Source organism: Tamandua tetradactyla, chromosome 21, assembly GCF_023851605.1.
Source record: "Tamandua tetradactyla isolate mTamTet1 chromosome 21, mTamTet1.pri, whole genome shotgun sequence".
NCBI lineage: Eukaryota > Metazoa > Chordata > Mammalia > Pilosa > Myrmecophagidae > Tamandua > Tamandua tetradactyla.
In genome coordinates this window covers 2,366,517-2,382,941 of record NC_135347.1, presented here as the reverse complement: position 1 = coordinate 2,382,941, position 16,425 = coordinate 2,366,517, and the positions used below count along the sequence as shown (strand labels likewise).

The 16,425-nt window shown below is 35.9% G+C and overlaps 1 long non-coding RNA gene across 1 annotated transcript in view; it reads left to right on the top strand.

The window, feature by feature from the left end:
- The window catches only part of LOC143665246 (uncharacterized), a 43,327-nt gene extending 38,330 nt beyond the window's left edge, over positions 1-4,997 (top strand). The window contains exon 3 of the long non-coding RNA XR_013166810.1: positions 4,755-4,997. This is a non-coding gene — a long non-coding RNA (uncharacterized LOC143665246). The remainder of the gene's footprint in view (positions 1-4,754) is intronic.
- The last annotated feature ends 11,428 nt before the right edge of the window (positions 4,998-16,425 follow it).

The window sequence follows — 16,425 nt, the reverse complement described above, 5'->3', positions numbered from 1 at the left end:
ATAAAAACTCACTTTGGTTAGTACCTATCAGCTAGACCAATTAAACTTTGGCTTATTCATTATCTATAAGGCAGGCATTACAAATAGAATATAGTGTCTGCTTTAAGGGGCTCTAAATACCATTACTGAAAATCAGTTTGAAGTTTAAAAGAGGACAGATGGAAGATTCACACAGTATTTTTGGACATAATTCCAAAGTGGAAATGTAAGAACAGAAAAGTGATCCAAACTGAAATGTTAAAAAAAATTGCATTTACTTTGCAAATTCCAGTAGTTCCATAGAGTTAAACAGCTTTTTGTTAAAGGATGCATCTTATCATATAATCTGCCTTTATGTGTCATCTTCATATCTTAAAAGTATGAATACATTATATATTTATATATCCAATCATGTACTCACCTGCTGTATTAGCAGGGTTTTGATGAGTTGTGCAAAACATTAAGAAGTAATTAGGATGGCATCCAAAACTAGTCAGCAGTTTAATAGACCCAGAAAGTTCATATTGGATTTCCTTATATTTGATGGGTACTCTAATTTTCTGGGAATGGGTCAGCTATTTCAACAGTTAAAAATCAGTTAATGTGTCAGATAATAATAGTATTATAAATACCTACAAAGAAAGCACTTGCCTTTCTCTTTTTCTTCTAATTTATAGCTTATTCTGAGTACATTCATTCCATGCCATTTACTATTTTTCATAAATTGGCATATTCAAAAAATGGACAATTAGCCCCTCTTTATTGATTTTTTATTTGACCCTCAACAAATCCAAAATCCTGCACTATTGCTCAAATCCTTCTATGACACTGAATGGGACAAAAACCAGTGGTTTAAGTTAAGTCAGTTAATAAATTGTTTCTACTTGAAATGAAGAAATGCTGCTTTCCATTGGGAAAGGTAGTTATTAATAAAATAACATTAGACTATTTATTATTTATTATAGTAATTTTTATTTGCTCATAGAAGATAACATGGCCTCAAATGGTCCAGGATATTAGCATGCAGCAGAAGGAACAAGACATGGAGAGACTTCTTAAAGATGTCTGGCAGCTTAAAGCATCGCTAGTACAATGGAGTAATTCCTGCTTATGGTTATAGCTGTTAAGTTAACATTTAAAAGTTGACATGGGGAGGTCCAACGGTGGCTCAGTGGCAGAGTTCTCGCCTGTCATATGGAGACCAGGGTTCAATTCCCGGAGCCTGCCCATGACCAAAAAAAAAAAAGAAAGTTGATGTGACATTCAGTTGTTTGAATTCCTGCTTAAAACCTGAACATGGTGAATTTCAAAAATAGGTGAAATGGATGCTATCAAAAATTCTCATACTAATCTCTACATTTGGTAGGAACCTAATGTCAAAAATTTTCTAGCAATATTTAAGGGATCTGGGGGTGCACGGGTAGTTCTGTGGTATAGTTCTCACCTCGTGGGTTCGATTCTTGGCCCATGCATTAGAAAATAAAGGAACAAACCAAAAAAAAACCCACACTCAACAAATGGTGCTGTGATAACAGAATATTTACATTCAAGAAGAATGACATGTGACCCTGCTGCACAGCATACAAAAAAAATATTAAAAGGATTTGGAGCCTTCGTATTCATTGGTACATTCCTACAAAATCATGTCATTCATTAGAGTCATTAGTTAAAATTTAGTGAAGATATGCATTTTCTTGAGGTTTCTTGTACCTGCTTATTACTCAATTGTTCACTAACTATAGAGAGAGAGAGTCGTAATTTGAAGAAACCTGTGGTGTCTACCAGTTGTTTACAGCACTGAGGAGTGAACCGTGGAGCACAAGAAGCAGTGAGATGTGGTGATTATCTGGCTAATTGCATCAATGTAGTCCGCAGACAGTAATTTAGAAGAGGAAAAAACCTTAGGATTTAGAATATTGAGTTTGTCTCTCTATTGATCCAATTAATTGGATGATTTCCAAATCTCCACTTTACTGAGTATTTTATTGACATAACCTTTGACCAAGAAGCATATAGATTTCAAAATATCTTCTTTATAGACAGAACATCAATTCGGTTATTTTAATAAATATAATTGAGCAAAATAGTTGGTTGCACAATTAAAGGATATTTACTATATTATACTGATGGATGTGGGGCAAGGAAGTAGAGTTGAATATGGAGAAAAAAGCGAAGAAACAGATTTCCCCTACGTTTAGTACTATTAGGAAATGATATTAAAGGAGAATGAAAATGATAATTTTGAATTTACATAAGAATGTTGCTTTTTTTTTCCCACAGAGGATAGATTTTAGATATTTATCATATATTTTCTATACAAGTCCATAGCAGATAGGATAAAAATAAATTTTAAACTTCTAATTCAAAGAAATATATGTTTTTAAAGACAATGAATATGTGTCCATAGAAGATGCATTGATTCTATACTGAATCCTTGAAGATGGCAGATTAGTAATCAAGCTCCATACTTCCTGAGTTGAACTCTCTCTTACTGGTCATTTAGCCTCTTCATCTCTCAGTTTCTTCTTTTGTAAAATTAGGAAAATTGTAGCATTTCCCTTAGTTGTTGTTGTGATGATTATAATAAATTAGCACATACAAAATAAAGCAGTAAATGTTCAATAAATTTTAGTGATTATTTTATTTTCATCTTGAAACAAAAAATTATATGTATTTTATTAATTTCCTAATGAATGATCATAATATCTTAATAGAAACTTTATAGGCAATAATTTTAATGAAAACTTTCATTTGATGATTTTAATCATTTTAGTATTAATTTCTTTTAATTGATTAGAAGACTATTATAATGGCTATCCCAATTAATGTTTTGGTTACCCATGAGAAAACTATGCCTAAATGTTGCTACACTACAGCAGAAGACCAAATGCAAAAAATAAAATGAAAAAAATAAAGGAAGCCCTTTAAATTTAACTTACATCATCACAGTCCTTCAAATTGCATTGTACGCAGATAACAACCATTAAGTCTGAATTCATCCAAAGGTCTAACTCTAATTCAAATCTTTAAAGGCTGTTTAAAAAATATTTCATTTTCTTATTACTTCTACTCTTGTAGTGGATGTGATTCGACTATATTCAATTGAAATAAAAAAGAACACTTTACAAGTAATATTTTCAGCAAAATCTGGAAACACTTGCTTTTGAGTACACTCTGAGCATTCCTAAAATCCGCAATCTGAACAATTATATAAATACGAACATTTATTTGAAAGTTTGGCTAAGAGCAGAAACATTAGAACTAAGCCAATGCTTTTAAATTCCACATCTTTTCAAAAATATTAAGCATATTTGTTCCAATAATATTTGTTCTGGGCACCAATAGTTCACATCATCATGTTATTCTTTCAAAATGACTATAGGCAGATATAAAATAAACTGTTTGCAATTTGATAACGTAATTTTTACATAATTAAGTTATCATGACTTTATTATTTCAATAGAGGAATGAAATCACATCCTCACTCTATAACAGATGACCAAACTGTTTCAAATTGTGTCTCCAAATGGGGACAGAAGCATTGGTATGTGTACATTTTTATTAGAGCAGAAGTGAATCCAAAATACAATCTCTTGAGTTCAATTATAAAACTCATATGCTTGAGTGAATGCATGCTAAAAATGTGCAACTTCGTTACATACTACAGCACTACAGATTTCAGTTTTGATTCAAAATACACTCAGCTTGCTAATGTGGCATTGCTGCTAAAAGGCTACTATCATTGCCCTATGGAGTGGTGCAAACGGACAAGTGGAAACATCTGTATTTTCTGTGCTTTAAGAACTTGGCCTTTTAACCCCAGGCCATACCTGTGCTAAGGATAAAGCTGATAACAACAAGGAAGGCTTGTATTATGGTTCCTATGGAAGAATAACGGTGAAGGAAAAGCGAAACAAAACATAGGGACATTAGAGTTAAGTAGCTGGGAGCTCGACCACTAATGTCAATATAAACTTAGTCTTAAGGTCTTGGAGAACTATTTTTACTCCCTTTTATATGTAAAATTAAAGGCAGAAATGGACACGTGGGCCTTTAGAAAACAGAGCTGAGTACCAACTGATGAGTCCCTAGAAAAGAGAAATAAACCAAAGTCCATAAAATCATTGGATTTATCTATATCACAGACTTGGCAATATAGCAGTTTGCCATGTTGAAAATGTATTTTATTTGTACATAAATGGTAACTAGGGGATTGTTTAATTCTCAGTATTCAGTGGTTCTGGTACTTTAAAAACTAACTCAAAGACTAAAGTTTCAACCTTAAAATATGCCCTGAGGAAGTTACCATCACAGAATGATCAACCTGAATATTGAAACATGAGCAGTCCAAATTCTGGCTCAATTAGGTGAATGGAGAATCAGAAAAGATTAACATTCTCTTTGGCCTATGTAGAAAGCAGAACTCACGTTACCTCATGGAATCATTGAGACTTGATGTACACAAACTATTTTCAGCTCATTATAATAATGTGCTTGACATGACATTTATTATTTAATTATATGTGTGTGTGTGTGGTGTGTATATATATATATATATATGTACATATCTGTTTAGAACAGACAGCAGTAGGTCAACCTCATGGTGGCCTCCCTGAGCCTCACCTCCGGTTGCTTATGCCTTGGCTTTATCCCCTACCCTTGAGTGCGGATGGGACCTATGACTTGCTTTCAAGCAATGAAATGTGGTAAAGGTGGTGGAATGGACATGACTACCTGGATGTGATTACAGAGGATGTAATCCTCTGTCGTTCTAGGGTCTCTTTCTCAGCTGCTGGCTTTGAAGAAGCTGAATGCCATGATTCCTACAACCTCAAGGGAAATGAATTTTGCCAACAGCCCGAGGGAGTTTGGAAGTGGGGATTTGCCAGACAAGCCTCTGATGAAAACTCAGTCACTTTGCTTGTAGCCTGTAGAGACTCTAAGCAGACGATGCAGCTGATTTATGCCTGGACTCCTAACCCGTGAAAGCTGTGAGATAATAAATGCACGTTGTTTTAAGCCTCTACGTTTGTGGTAATTTGTTACATAGCAATAGAAAAGGAATAGGCAGACTTTATATATATTTGCATATTGGAATTTGGCACATTTATGTACTCATTTATTTTAGATTAGTGGGATAAATGTATGTAGTTTACACCCCCTTTCCTGTATGGTTACTAATTATCCCAGTGTAGGTATGCCTCTAGGAATGCCTAAAATTCCGGTTATGCTAACTCACCTGGCAGTGTGACTGCACAGGTGACTGTTCAGAGGGTTGATTGTGAGACCTGACACCAGGAGTGGAAGAGAAAAAAGACTTGAAATATATGGAGCCAAATCTAGTATATAAGAAAATTAATTAAAATCTGATCTCTACTACTTTGAGCAAACCTGATAGAAATTTCCCCAAATTGAACAACAATCCTAACAATCATTGATGAGCTGTGAAGCTGAAAGAAATTTTCCTAAAGCTAAAAAAGTAGTAAGAATTTTTTATCAACCATTCCAAAGGAGAAGCTAAATGATCTTTTCACTCTCATTATAAAAAATAGTACTTCAAAATCATTATTATTTTAAGAGGCAATAAAAAGAGTATACAGTCAAAACTTTTTTTTAAACTTTTTTTATTAATTAAAAAAATTAAACATTTAGATATCATTCCATTCTACATATACAATCAGTAATTCTTAATATCATCACATAGTTGTATATTCATCATTTCTTAGTACATTTGCATCGATTTAGAAAAAGAAATAAAAAGACAACAGAAAAAGAAATAAAATGATAATAGAGAAAAAAAAGACTATACATATCATACCCCTTACCCCTCACTTTCATTTACCACTAGCATTTCAAACTGAATTTATTTTAACATTTGTCCCCCCATTATTTATTTTTATTCTATATGTTCTACTCTTCTGTTGATAAAGTAGCTAAAAGGAGCATCAGACATAAGGTTTTCACATTCACAGAGTCTCATTGTGAAAGCTATATCATCGTTCAATCATCATCAAGAAACATGGCTACTGGAACACAGCACTACATTTTCAGGCAATTTCCTCCAGCCTCTCCACTACATCTTGAACAACAAGGTGATATCTACTTAACGCGTAAGAATAACCTCCAGGATAACCTCTCGACTCTGTTTGGAATCTCTCAGCCATTGACACTTTGTCTCATTTTACTCTTCCCCCTTTTGGTCAAGAAGTTTCTCTCAAGCCCTTGATGTTAATTCTCAGTTCATTCTAGGGTTTTTCTCAGTCCCTTGATGCTGACTCTCAGCTCATTCCAAGATCTCTGTCCCATGTTGCCAGGAAGGTCCACACCCCTGGGAGTCATGTCCCACGCAGAGAGGGGGAGGGTGGTGAGACGGCTCGTCCTGTTGGCTGGAGAGAGGGGCCACATCTGAGCAGCAAAAGAGGCTCCCTTGGAGGTGACTCTTAGGACTAAATTTTAAGTAGACTTGACCTATCCTTTGTGGGGTTAAGTTTCATGTGAACAAACCCCAAGCCTGGGGACTCAGCCTATAGCTTTGGTTGTCCACACCACTTGTGAGACTATCGAGAATTCAACTTGGGGAAGTTGAATTTCTCCCCACTCACACCATTCCCCGAAGGGGGCTTGCAAATACTTTTCCAGTCCCTGATCAAATCATTCTGGGATTCATCGGGGGATCACTCTGGACAAACCAACAAAATCTCATGTGTACTGTCAAAACTTTAAGGGAAAAAATTATATAGGAGTTAACTTTATTTTCCGTTTTTCTAATGTTTGTGGTATTTAAGAATTAGTTACTATTTGCAAAATTTTGCAATCTATTTTTCATTTTAAATAAATATTTACTTCATATATCATATTTAGAATTTTTAAATTCTTTTTCTTAAATATGGTGCCCCGAATTCCATAAGTTGCAGGTCTCACAAAAGCTCTGCAAGCAAGCAACCTAAGAGGGGAAAGTGTTAAATAGCTGTGGAAGGGTAAAGCTAGATTAGGGTCCATTTGAATGGGCAACATTAAATCGTTTCTGATTGTGATAATTCTTTTAGTGGAGCAGTATGAACAGAAAACAGAGGAGTGGATTGGAGCATAAATGAGAAGCACTGTGGCATGGTGACAGTGGGTTTCTACAGGTCCTAGATGGAGAGAAATGTGTGGCCAGAGTTTCCTTTTTTGATAGAAGCAATCTTATTGTTAATGGAAATCTCTAATAAGGAGGGAGATATTTACAGTCTAAGGTGCACAACGTAACTGCTAGTGTAACCATCCTCTACGAGGGGCCGCAGTGACCCTGTATCTTGATGTTCACACACTTGGGTAGTTTCCTCCCAAATGTATCAGAGGTCGTCTGTGTGACCAAGAACACACAGAAGTGTTGGGGTGGGTGAAACTGAAATTAGGTTTAGACTACAGCTTCCACTTTTCTCTTTTCCCCTATACCCCCCTTTCTCTCTCTCTCTTCTTTCTCTCTGCACGTATTGAAGGGGGAGCAAGCTGCCATGCTGTGTGTAGCTCAGGGTGGCTAGCTACCATGAACGGCCCTATGGAAAGGTCCAGGTGGTAAGGAATTGAAGCTTCTAGCCAGAAGGCAGTGAGAACTGACCATGTGAATGAACTTGAAAGTGGATCCCCCAGCACCAGTCAGTGACTATGAGATGACCATAGTCCTAGCTGAAAACTTGATCACAAGCTCATGGGAACCTTAACCTGGAACCTCTTCCAGAGAAGCCACTCCTGGGTTCCTGGTCCTCAGAAACTGAATGAGATATTAAATGTTTGTGGTCTTTACATAATAATTTTTTGTGGTTTTTAGCTGCTATGTTTCAGTATAAACTGTTTCATGATAATAGGTATCTAATAAACCAGAGGAGCAAGTCCTTGAGAAGACAGGATCAGAAGTAATAGAGAGCACAAATGGTTAGCTCGACCATTAGTAGAAAGAGGGATGCTTCTTTTTACAGGAGGGAAGTTAGAGCAGATAGGTACAGATGCATACAAGTTTGTAGACATGTTTACTGGACTGTTAGAGAGTTTGTATTTGAATGAGACTTCTTTTTTTTTCAACGAAATATAAGGTGAGATTTAAAGTTGTGAATAAGAAGAGGAGATGCAAAGGATGACACTGTTAAGAACAGTTAAGGAAAATATGAAATAGTTACCTTGGAGAGGAAGAAATAAATGTTAAGGTATAGTGGATAGTGTTGAGCTCTGTTTGTGGTGTGCATGTGGTACTAAAATGTGATATTAGGTCAGCCAATTGTGTGGAACTTTTCTCCATCCACATTTAGTTACTTGGAATCAGCCATAGAAAAAGCAGGTACCTGGTATTAGTGTTTGCCAAGTGAGTGCAATGAAGGGGAGAGACAAGGGGACTGAGGGTATTTGCAAAAGAAGTATTATAATCATGGACTGCAGAAAACTATCCAGGGAAGGGAAGGGTAAGCAAAAGGGTGGTTAACTGAAAGAGTGCTGATGTGGTTAATGAATTTGAGCTTTTGCTAAGAATAGTTGCATAAGATAGTACCTGAGTAAAAAAAGGTAAAATGAACTAAGGTAATGGACAAAAGGTTCATTTGAAGTAAGAAATTTCAGATGTGGGTAATGAACTGTGTGGTTGAAGTGAAGTGGGAGGGAAAACATTGAGGTTGGCTACTGGAGTTGTTAGTAAGTTCAGGGTAAAAAAACCACAACAGCCAAAACCCAACAAATCGAGTGAGTTCTTCAGCAGTAAATGCATGCAGAGATGAGGAATGATGGACACCATTAAACAAGAGGAAGGAGTCAAGTATATCATCATGTTCTGAGAAAATAGAGTTCAGAATTGAAAAGATTCCATGCCTAAAAGCATTCTCATCTTGGCAATGGAAACCAAACCTTATTGTAATGGTCTTTCATTGACAAAACTCATGTGCAATTGAAATAAAGAGTAGCTAGTGACCAAGCCACACATTGCTTTCCTAGCTTCACTTTGGGTGACAGCTTAGAAAGCAGTTTGGACCCAACAGATGATGTCAGGATGAGAAAGCGTCTGCACGGCAGCATCAAAGGTTATCTCCAGACTGCCTACTTGAAAGTCCTGGGGGCTGGTGCCCAGGCCTTGACCTTGATTTTGATTAAGTCACTGTCATTTCACTGAGCAGCACTCTTGTATCCAGGGTAAGTTGGTTGGGTTGGAACACTCTAGCAATCAGCTCTTTAGATTGCTTTTCTGGCCTTACCATTTTTCCAGAAAGACTGGGTTTTCCCAGAAAGGGGGAGTGGAAATGGGGGTCAAAACCATAACATAGCACTTGGTTAACCCCATGGACAGCACTTAAAATGCTTTTTGGATGGTTAAGTTAATAGTAAGTGTGAATTGGTTACAACAGTGGTTCATGAGGACATGTCAATATTGGGGACATAGTGAAGTATTGGGCAGAAAATATATGTGCAATATTGAATATCACAATATAATTTTATATCTAGAAAATCGAAAATACATCTCTTTTCATTATAAAATATTTAAGGCATGCAAAAAAGTACAAGAATAATATAACAAATAACCATGTGGACATGGTCCACTTATGAATTAAGGATAATAGACACAATTGAAACTGTCTGTCCCCTGACCACAATCTCCTCTTCTAAAGAAGTTAGCAATTATCCTAATTTTTTTATTATACCCAAGCACATTTTACAAGCTTTTGAATTATATATCCTTTAAAAATATTCTGTTGTTGCACATGTTTCAAACTATGTAAATGGCCTCAAAACAGTATGTGGCATCCTGCAATTTGCTTTTATACCCCTCATTATTATGATTTTAGATTTATTCACGCTACATGTAGCTCTGGTTCATTCACCTTGATCGATGAGTAACATTCCACTGTCTGAATCTATCAAATTTCAGGTACCTATCCCCTGCTGATGAACATTTACATTATTTTCAGTTTTTCCCTGTTACAAGCAATGATTCAATGAACATTTTAGAATGTATCTGGGGGTACATGTATGGCTGTGAACTTTCTGGGTCTTGGGGTATATATCTTCAACTTTTTGATATTTTGGTAAATTATTCTATAAAATGATAAAATTTAGAAATAAAAATCACCCCCTCCCCTAAGAAATGTATGCAAGTCTCTGTTTCCCCTATTCTCACCATTTAAAGAAAAATTGTCTGATGTTGTGAGCTGGTATCTCATTATTTTAATTTGAAGTTCCCTAACAATATGCCATTTAAATAAAAAAAAAAAAGTCACTAAGTAAAACCCAACAAATGTGTTTTGGCTGGTAGGGTGCATCAATAGGCTGTCTCTGAGATTTTCACTGAATGGGTGAGTGTGACATGGCCCCCCTAGGGAGAGTTATGGAATGTCCTTAGGCAGGGTATGAGGTGTGCTTGCTTATCTGAAGAAGGCTTGGTTTCAAAAGGTAAAGAAATGCTGCTAAGGGGATGCAAGAATGAAGACTAAATGGAATTACATTGATTCTTGTATTAGTATATTAAAGCTGCCAGAATGCAATGTACCAGACAGGGAATGGCTTTTAAAAAAGGAATTAATTAAGTTGTAAGTTTACAGTTCTAAGGCTGTGAAATTGTCCAAATTAAGGCACCAACAAGAGTTTACCTTCACTTAAGAAAGGCCGATGTTGTCCAGAATGCCTCTTTCAGCTGGGAAGGCACATCGCTGGTGTCTGCTGGGGTCATTGTCTTCTGGAGACCTGTCAGCTGGAAAGGCACATGGTGATATCTGTAGCTTTCTCTGCTGGCTTCTCGTTTCAAAATGATTACCTGGGGGTATTTTTCTTCTGCATCTCCAAAGGCCTCGGGCTATGTGGACTCTAAAGCTTTTTCCAAAAATGCTTCCTTCTTAAAGGGCTCCATTAAGCGACCCCACCTTGAATGGATGGAGACACATCTCCATGGAAACCACCCAATCAAAAGTTACCACCCACAATTGAGTGGGTCACATCTCCACGGAAACAACTTAATCAAAACATCCCACCCAGTAATGCTGAATCAGGGTTAAAGAACATGGCTTTCCTAAGGTACCCAACAGTTTCAAACCAGCACAGTCCTATTACCACAAGATGTAAAGAAGGCACGGTTGGTGCATAAAAAAGAAAAGAGTGATTCAGGTTGAATGGGAGATAGTGAAAAAATGAAAGAGCTGCTTGAAATTGAGTGTTACCTCTGTTCCCTTAGAATTTGCCTGTTTAAATCATATTCTCTTAGTTTGTCATTTTACATCACTAGAGTCTCTAATTATATCCTACTTAAGGGAAATGACTTGCTGTAAAACAATTATAGATGGTCAGGAATCTTGGACATCATTACTTTCTTTCTTTCATTTTTTTTTTTTTTTTTTTTTTTTGCATGGGCAGCCACCAGGAATCAAACCCAGGTCTCCCGCATGGCAGGCAAGCACTCTGCCTGCTGAGCCACCATGGCCTGCCTGACATCATGACATTTTATACAAGAGAAAACTGAAGCACAAAAGGAAGTTGCATCCTCATAATGAAGAGGTTTAAATAAAGTTGTTGAAACGAGACCATTGACTACTGGTCCATGTTGACTGGGGTATTAATTACTATATGGATGAAAGATGCCTCTTCTCTGTTACAATTGCAATAAGATGGTTGGCAGTTCAGGCTTGGGGTTAGAAAGGTCTGGGCTCAACCCCAAGCTTTGCACATGTTTACATATGTGATCTTGATCCAGTAACTTGGCCTCTGTAGCCCCAGCTTCCTTACCTGTAACATAGAGGAAATTTTAATTACTTTGTCCTTGTTTTTGCAGGGATTAGACAATGTAGTTTCTTATCTCAGACCCTTGAACATATTAAGCAATCATATGGTAGATTCTACAGTTTTATCTTAATTCTTCACTATTTGAGACACAATTTAACCATTTGATAGTCTGACCTGTACTGCTCTTGGAGTAATGATGAATGTTTTGCTAGAGCTAAACAGACAAGCAGGGACAGGTCTAGGTCTCCATCAAAGCACAGCATGGGCAAAGGCATTCGACTATATATTCAGTTTGACCTAAATTTAAAGATTGTTTTTAATGCCATGCTCTGCAGGGTTCCCTATTTGCTCAGTTATGAGTCTCTTCTAAAAGATCTATCTACGTAAGCTTTGGGGTCTTCACAGACATGGAAACAGAGTAGTTTGTCTCCTTACATTTCTAGATTGTTTTTTTAGTGCTGGAATGAGAAGGTCCAATTTATCTATTTCCTTTTTACACAAATCTCTTATTTCCAAATTTTAAAATAAGCCCATCTCAAATTATTCCATTGTTTTTATGATAATTCCATTATTTTTAAAGGAAAAACAGTGGCCATTTTTAAAATAGCAATGGGTCCGTTACTTGTGTATTCCACCTCATTTGCCACATTTTCCTCCTCATGCTGCCCATGATTTAAGTTTCAATATTTTATTTTACTATTAGTTTCTCTTGCTTTACGTCTATTGTGAGCTTCCTCTTCAAAGCTGACTGAGGACATGTGTACCTTTCTTACCTCCTAAAATACTCTGGAACAAAAAAAGCCAAAACCAAAATAACAACATGCCTATAGTAGTGCAAAAAAACCCAAAATATTCCATCTGTGGATAAGATTAACTGAGAGGTTGTAAAAGCTCTAAAGCTGATAGATAAGATTTTTAAATTTAACTCTACAAAGCCAAAGAATTGTTAATTTAATACAATATAATGTAAAACTGCTGAAATGGTAGGTTTTTCAGAAGGGCCATGAGTCAAAGTTAGAACTAGGCGAAGCAGATGAGGTTTCCATCTGTTGACAATTGTGAGTATTACCCCTATAAACACTGGTATGCAAATGTCTATTCCTATCCCTGTCTTTGGTTCCTCTGAATAGATACCTAGTAATGGGATTGTTGGATCATAGGGCAATTCTGTATTTAACTTCCTGAGGAACCATTAAACTGCCTTCCAGAGCAGTTGTACCGTTCTACATTTCCACCAACAGTAAATAACTGTGCCTTTTTCTCCATATCCTCCTTAGCACTTATAATTTTTTTTTATAATGGCCATTCTAATAGGTGTGAGATGATATCTCATTGTGGCTTTTATTTGTATTTCCCTAATAACCAGTGATGTTGAGCATCTTTTCATAAAGTTTGAGCCATTTGCTATTTCTTCTTTGGAAAAGTATCTGCCCATGTTCTTTTGCCAATTTTTAAAATTAGGTTGTTTGCCTTTTTGTTGTCGAGTAGTAAGATCTCTTTATATATTCTGGATAGTAAACTCTTATCTGGTATGTGATTTCCAAGTATTGTCTCCTATTGTGTAGGCTGCCTTTTTACTTTTCTGACAAAGCCCTTTGATACAACAAAGTGTTTAATTTTGAGGAGATCCCACTTAACTATTTCATCTTTCATTGCTTATGGTTTGGGAGTAAGTCCAGGAAACCACCACCTATCACAAGATCTATACAATATTTCCCTACATTTTCTTCTAAAAATTTTATATTCTTAGCTCTAATGTTTAGGTCTTTGATCCATTTTGAGCTAATTTTTTTATAAGATGTAAGATAAGGGTCCTCATTCATTCTTTTGTATATGGATATCCTGAACTCCAAACACCATTTATGGAAGAGGCTGCTCTGTCCCAGTTGAGTTGGTTTGACCACTTTAACAAAGATCAATTGTCCATAGATGAGAGGACTTATTTCTGAACACTCAATTCATTCCATTGGTTAGTATATCTATCTTTATGCCAGTACCATGCTCTTTTGACCACTATGGTTTTGTAATATGCTTTAAAGTCAGGTAGTGTGAGATCTTCCACTTCATTCTTCTTTCTCAAGATATTTTTAGCTATTCAGGGCACACTGCCTTTACAAATAAATTTGATTATTGGTTTTTCTGTTTCTGCAAAGCAAGTTGTTGGAATGTTAATTAGTATTGCATTGAACCTATAAATCAATTTTAGTAGAATAAGTAAATTTTAGTAAAATTTAGTAGAATTTTAACTATATTTAGTCTTTCAATCCATGAACATGGTATGCCCTTCCATTTATGTAGGTCTTCTTTGATTTCTTTTAGCAACTTCTTGTGGTTTTCTATGTATAGGTTTTTTGTGGCCCTGATTAAATTTATTCCTAAATGTTTTATTCTTTTGGTTGCTACTGAAAATGGAAGTTTTTTTTTCTTGATTTCCTCCTCAGAATGCTCATTACTAGTTTATAGAAACACTGTTGATTTTTGCTTGTTGATCTTGTACCCTGCCACTTTGCTTTATTCATTTATTGGTACTAATAGGTTTGCTGTAGATTTTTTGGAATTTTCTACCTGTAGGATTATGTCATCTGCAAACAGTGAAAGTTTTACTTCTTTTTGAATGTGGATGCCTTTTATTTCTCTTTCTTGCCTAACTGCTCTGGCTAGAACTTCCAGCACAATGTAGCGTAAAAATGGTGGCAGTGGGCATCCTCCTTGTGCTCCTGATCTTAGTGGGAAAATTCTGGTCTTTCCCCATTAAGTGTGATGTTAATTGTGGGTTTTTCATCCATTCCCTTTATCAGGTTGAGGACATTCTTCTATTTCTATCTTTTGAAGTGTTTTCATCAAGAAAGGAAGTTTAATTTTGTTTAATGCATTTTCTGCATATATTGAGATGATCATATGGTTTTTCTGCTGTGATTTATTGATGTGGTATATAACTTTAATTGATTTTCTTGTGTTGAACCAGCTTTGCATACCTGGAATAAATCCCATGTGGTCATCGTATATAATTCTTTTAAGGTGTTACTGGATTTGATTTGTGAGTATTTTGTTGAGGATTTTTGCATCTATATTCATTAAAGTGATCTGTAATTTTCTTTTCTTGTAATATGTTTGTCTGACTTTGGTATTAGGGTGATGGTTTTTGTGATGGGTAGACTCTGGTGTCAACTTGGCCAAACAATGATGTCCAGTTGATAGGTTAGGGAATCACTGGCCTAATCATTGCTGCAGGGATATTTCAAGGCTGGTTGCCAAACCAGAAGGATGGTGTAGTAAATCACCAGTCAGTTGATTGCATCTGTGGCTGATTACATCTGAGGTCAACTAAGGCATGTCTACCATAATGAGAAAATCCAACCATTTGAAGACTTTTAAGGAAGAAGAGAGACTTCTCACTGCTTCTTCAGCCAGACCCTCATCAGAGCTGCTGGCTTCACACAGAAGAAAAATAATAATGAAATCCCTTTTTCCTCTCAGATACAAGTTAATTCCACCCTTGGCTGGGCAGTGCTGAAGCCTGAGAATGCCCACAACTCTATCCAATGGGCTGTTAGGAAGAAAAAGAAATAAGAGAGAAGGTTAGAAAAAACTTTTTTCTCAAGTTTTCTCAATCCCTTGATGTCAGGTCCTGCTCATCCCGGGATTTCTGTCCCACGTTGCCAGGGAGATTCACACCCCTGGGAGTCATGCTCCATGTAGAGGGGGAGGTTGCAGCCCCTTCTTAGGGGAAGAGTATACTTTCCCTTCCCCTTAATATCAGGCATGGCCATGTGATGTGCCCTGGCCAATAGAAGGTGAGCGGACATGAAATTCACCTCACCCAAGCAGAAGTTTTGAGAATTTTCTCAAAGTTTGAGAACCTCAACTGTGATTCTTTTGTTTATCAAAAGAATGGCATGCCCTGCTCATTCAGCCTAGATTCTGGAATAAGGAAGATATATGTAGTAGAGCCACAATTAACCTACAGCCTTCACAGATGACATGAAAAGTAAGTGAGAATGAATTGTGTGTGGCATATCACTGAGGTTTGGAGGTCATCCATCATCAAAGCTAACCTGACTAATACAATTACTGATTGATTGTCATATTGATAGGAAAATTTACCCAAAACTTTTTATTAAAAATATAAAGTAATCACTAGTAAAATACAAATGAAAGGTTAGAATTACCTATTTGAAGGAAATAGAGATCAAATAAAACTAAGCTTTATTGATAAAGGAAGAAAGTAAACAAACAAAATAAGAATCTAAACAGAGTAAGAGAAAAATATGAAAACATGGTAGAAATATGCACAAATATTTGAAAGAAAACAATTGATATTTACATTAACTACATTAATTTACATTAATTCATTTACAAATTAAAATTTCTATTAAAAGAAAAGTAATCTTAGATTGAATAATTGCTACTGAGAAATAAAAATTGAAATCTGGTCATATTAATATAAAGGCTTGGACTTCTTGGTTTGAGATTGTAATTTGCAATATTCCAAAATTATTTTTAGTGAGCATTTAAACATATGTATTCAACACGTGAGTATTTTAAAAAGTACTCATTATTAACCATTTCTGTTTCCATTATTCCTTTCTATCTTTTCAAGACAAAAAAAAATTATAGGTACACATACATATATACACATGTGGCAGATTGAGTTATGAACCCAGAAAAAAAGAATGTTCTTATTCTTAATCCATTCCCATGAGTGTGAACTCATTGTCA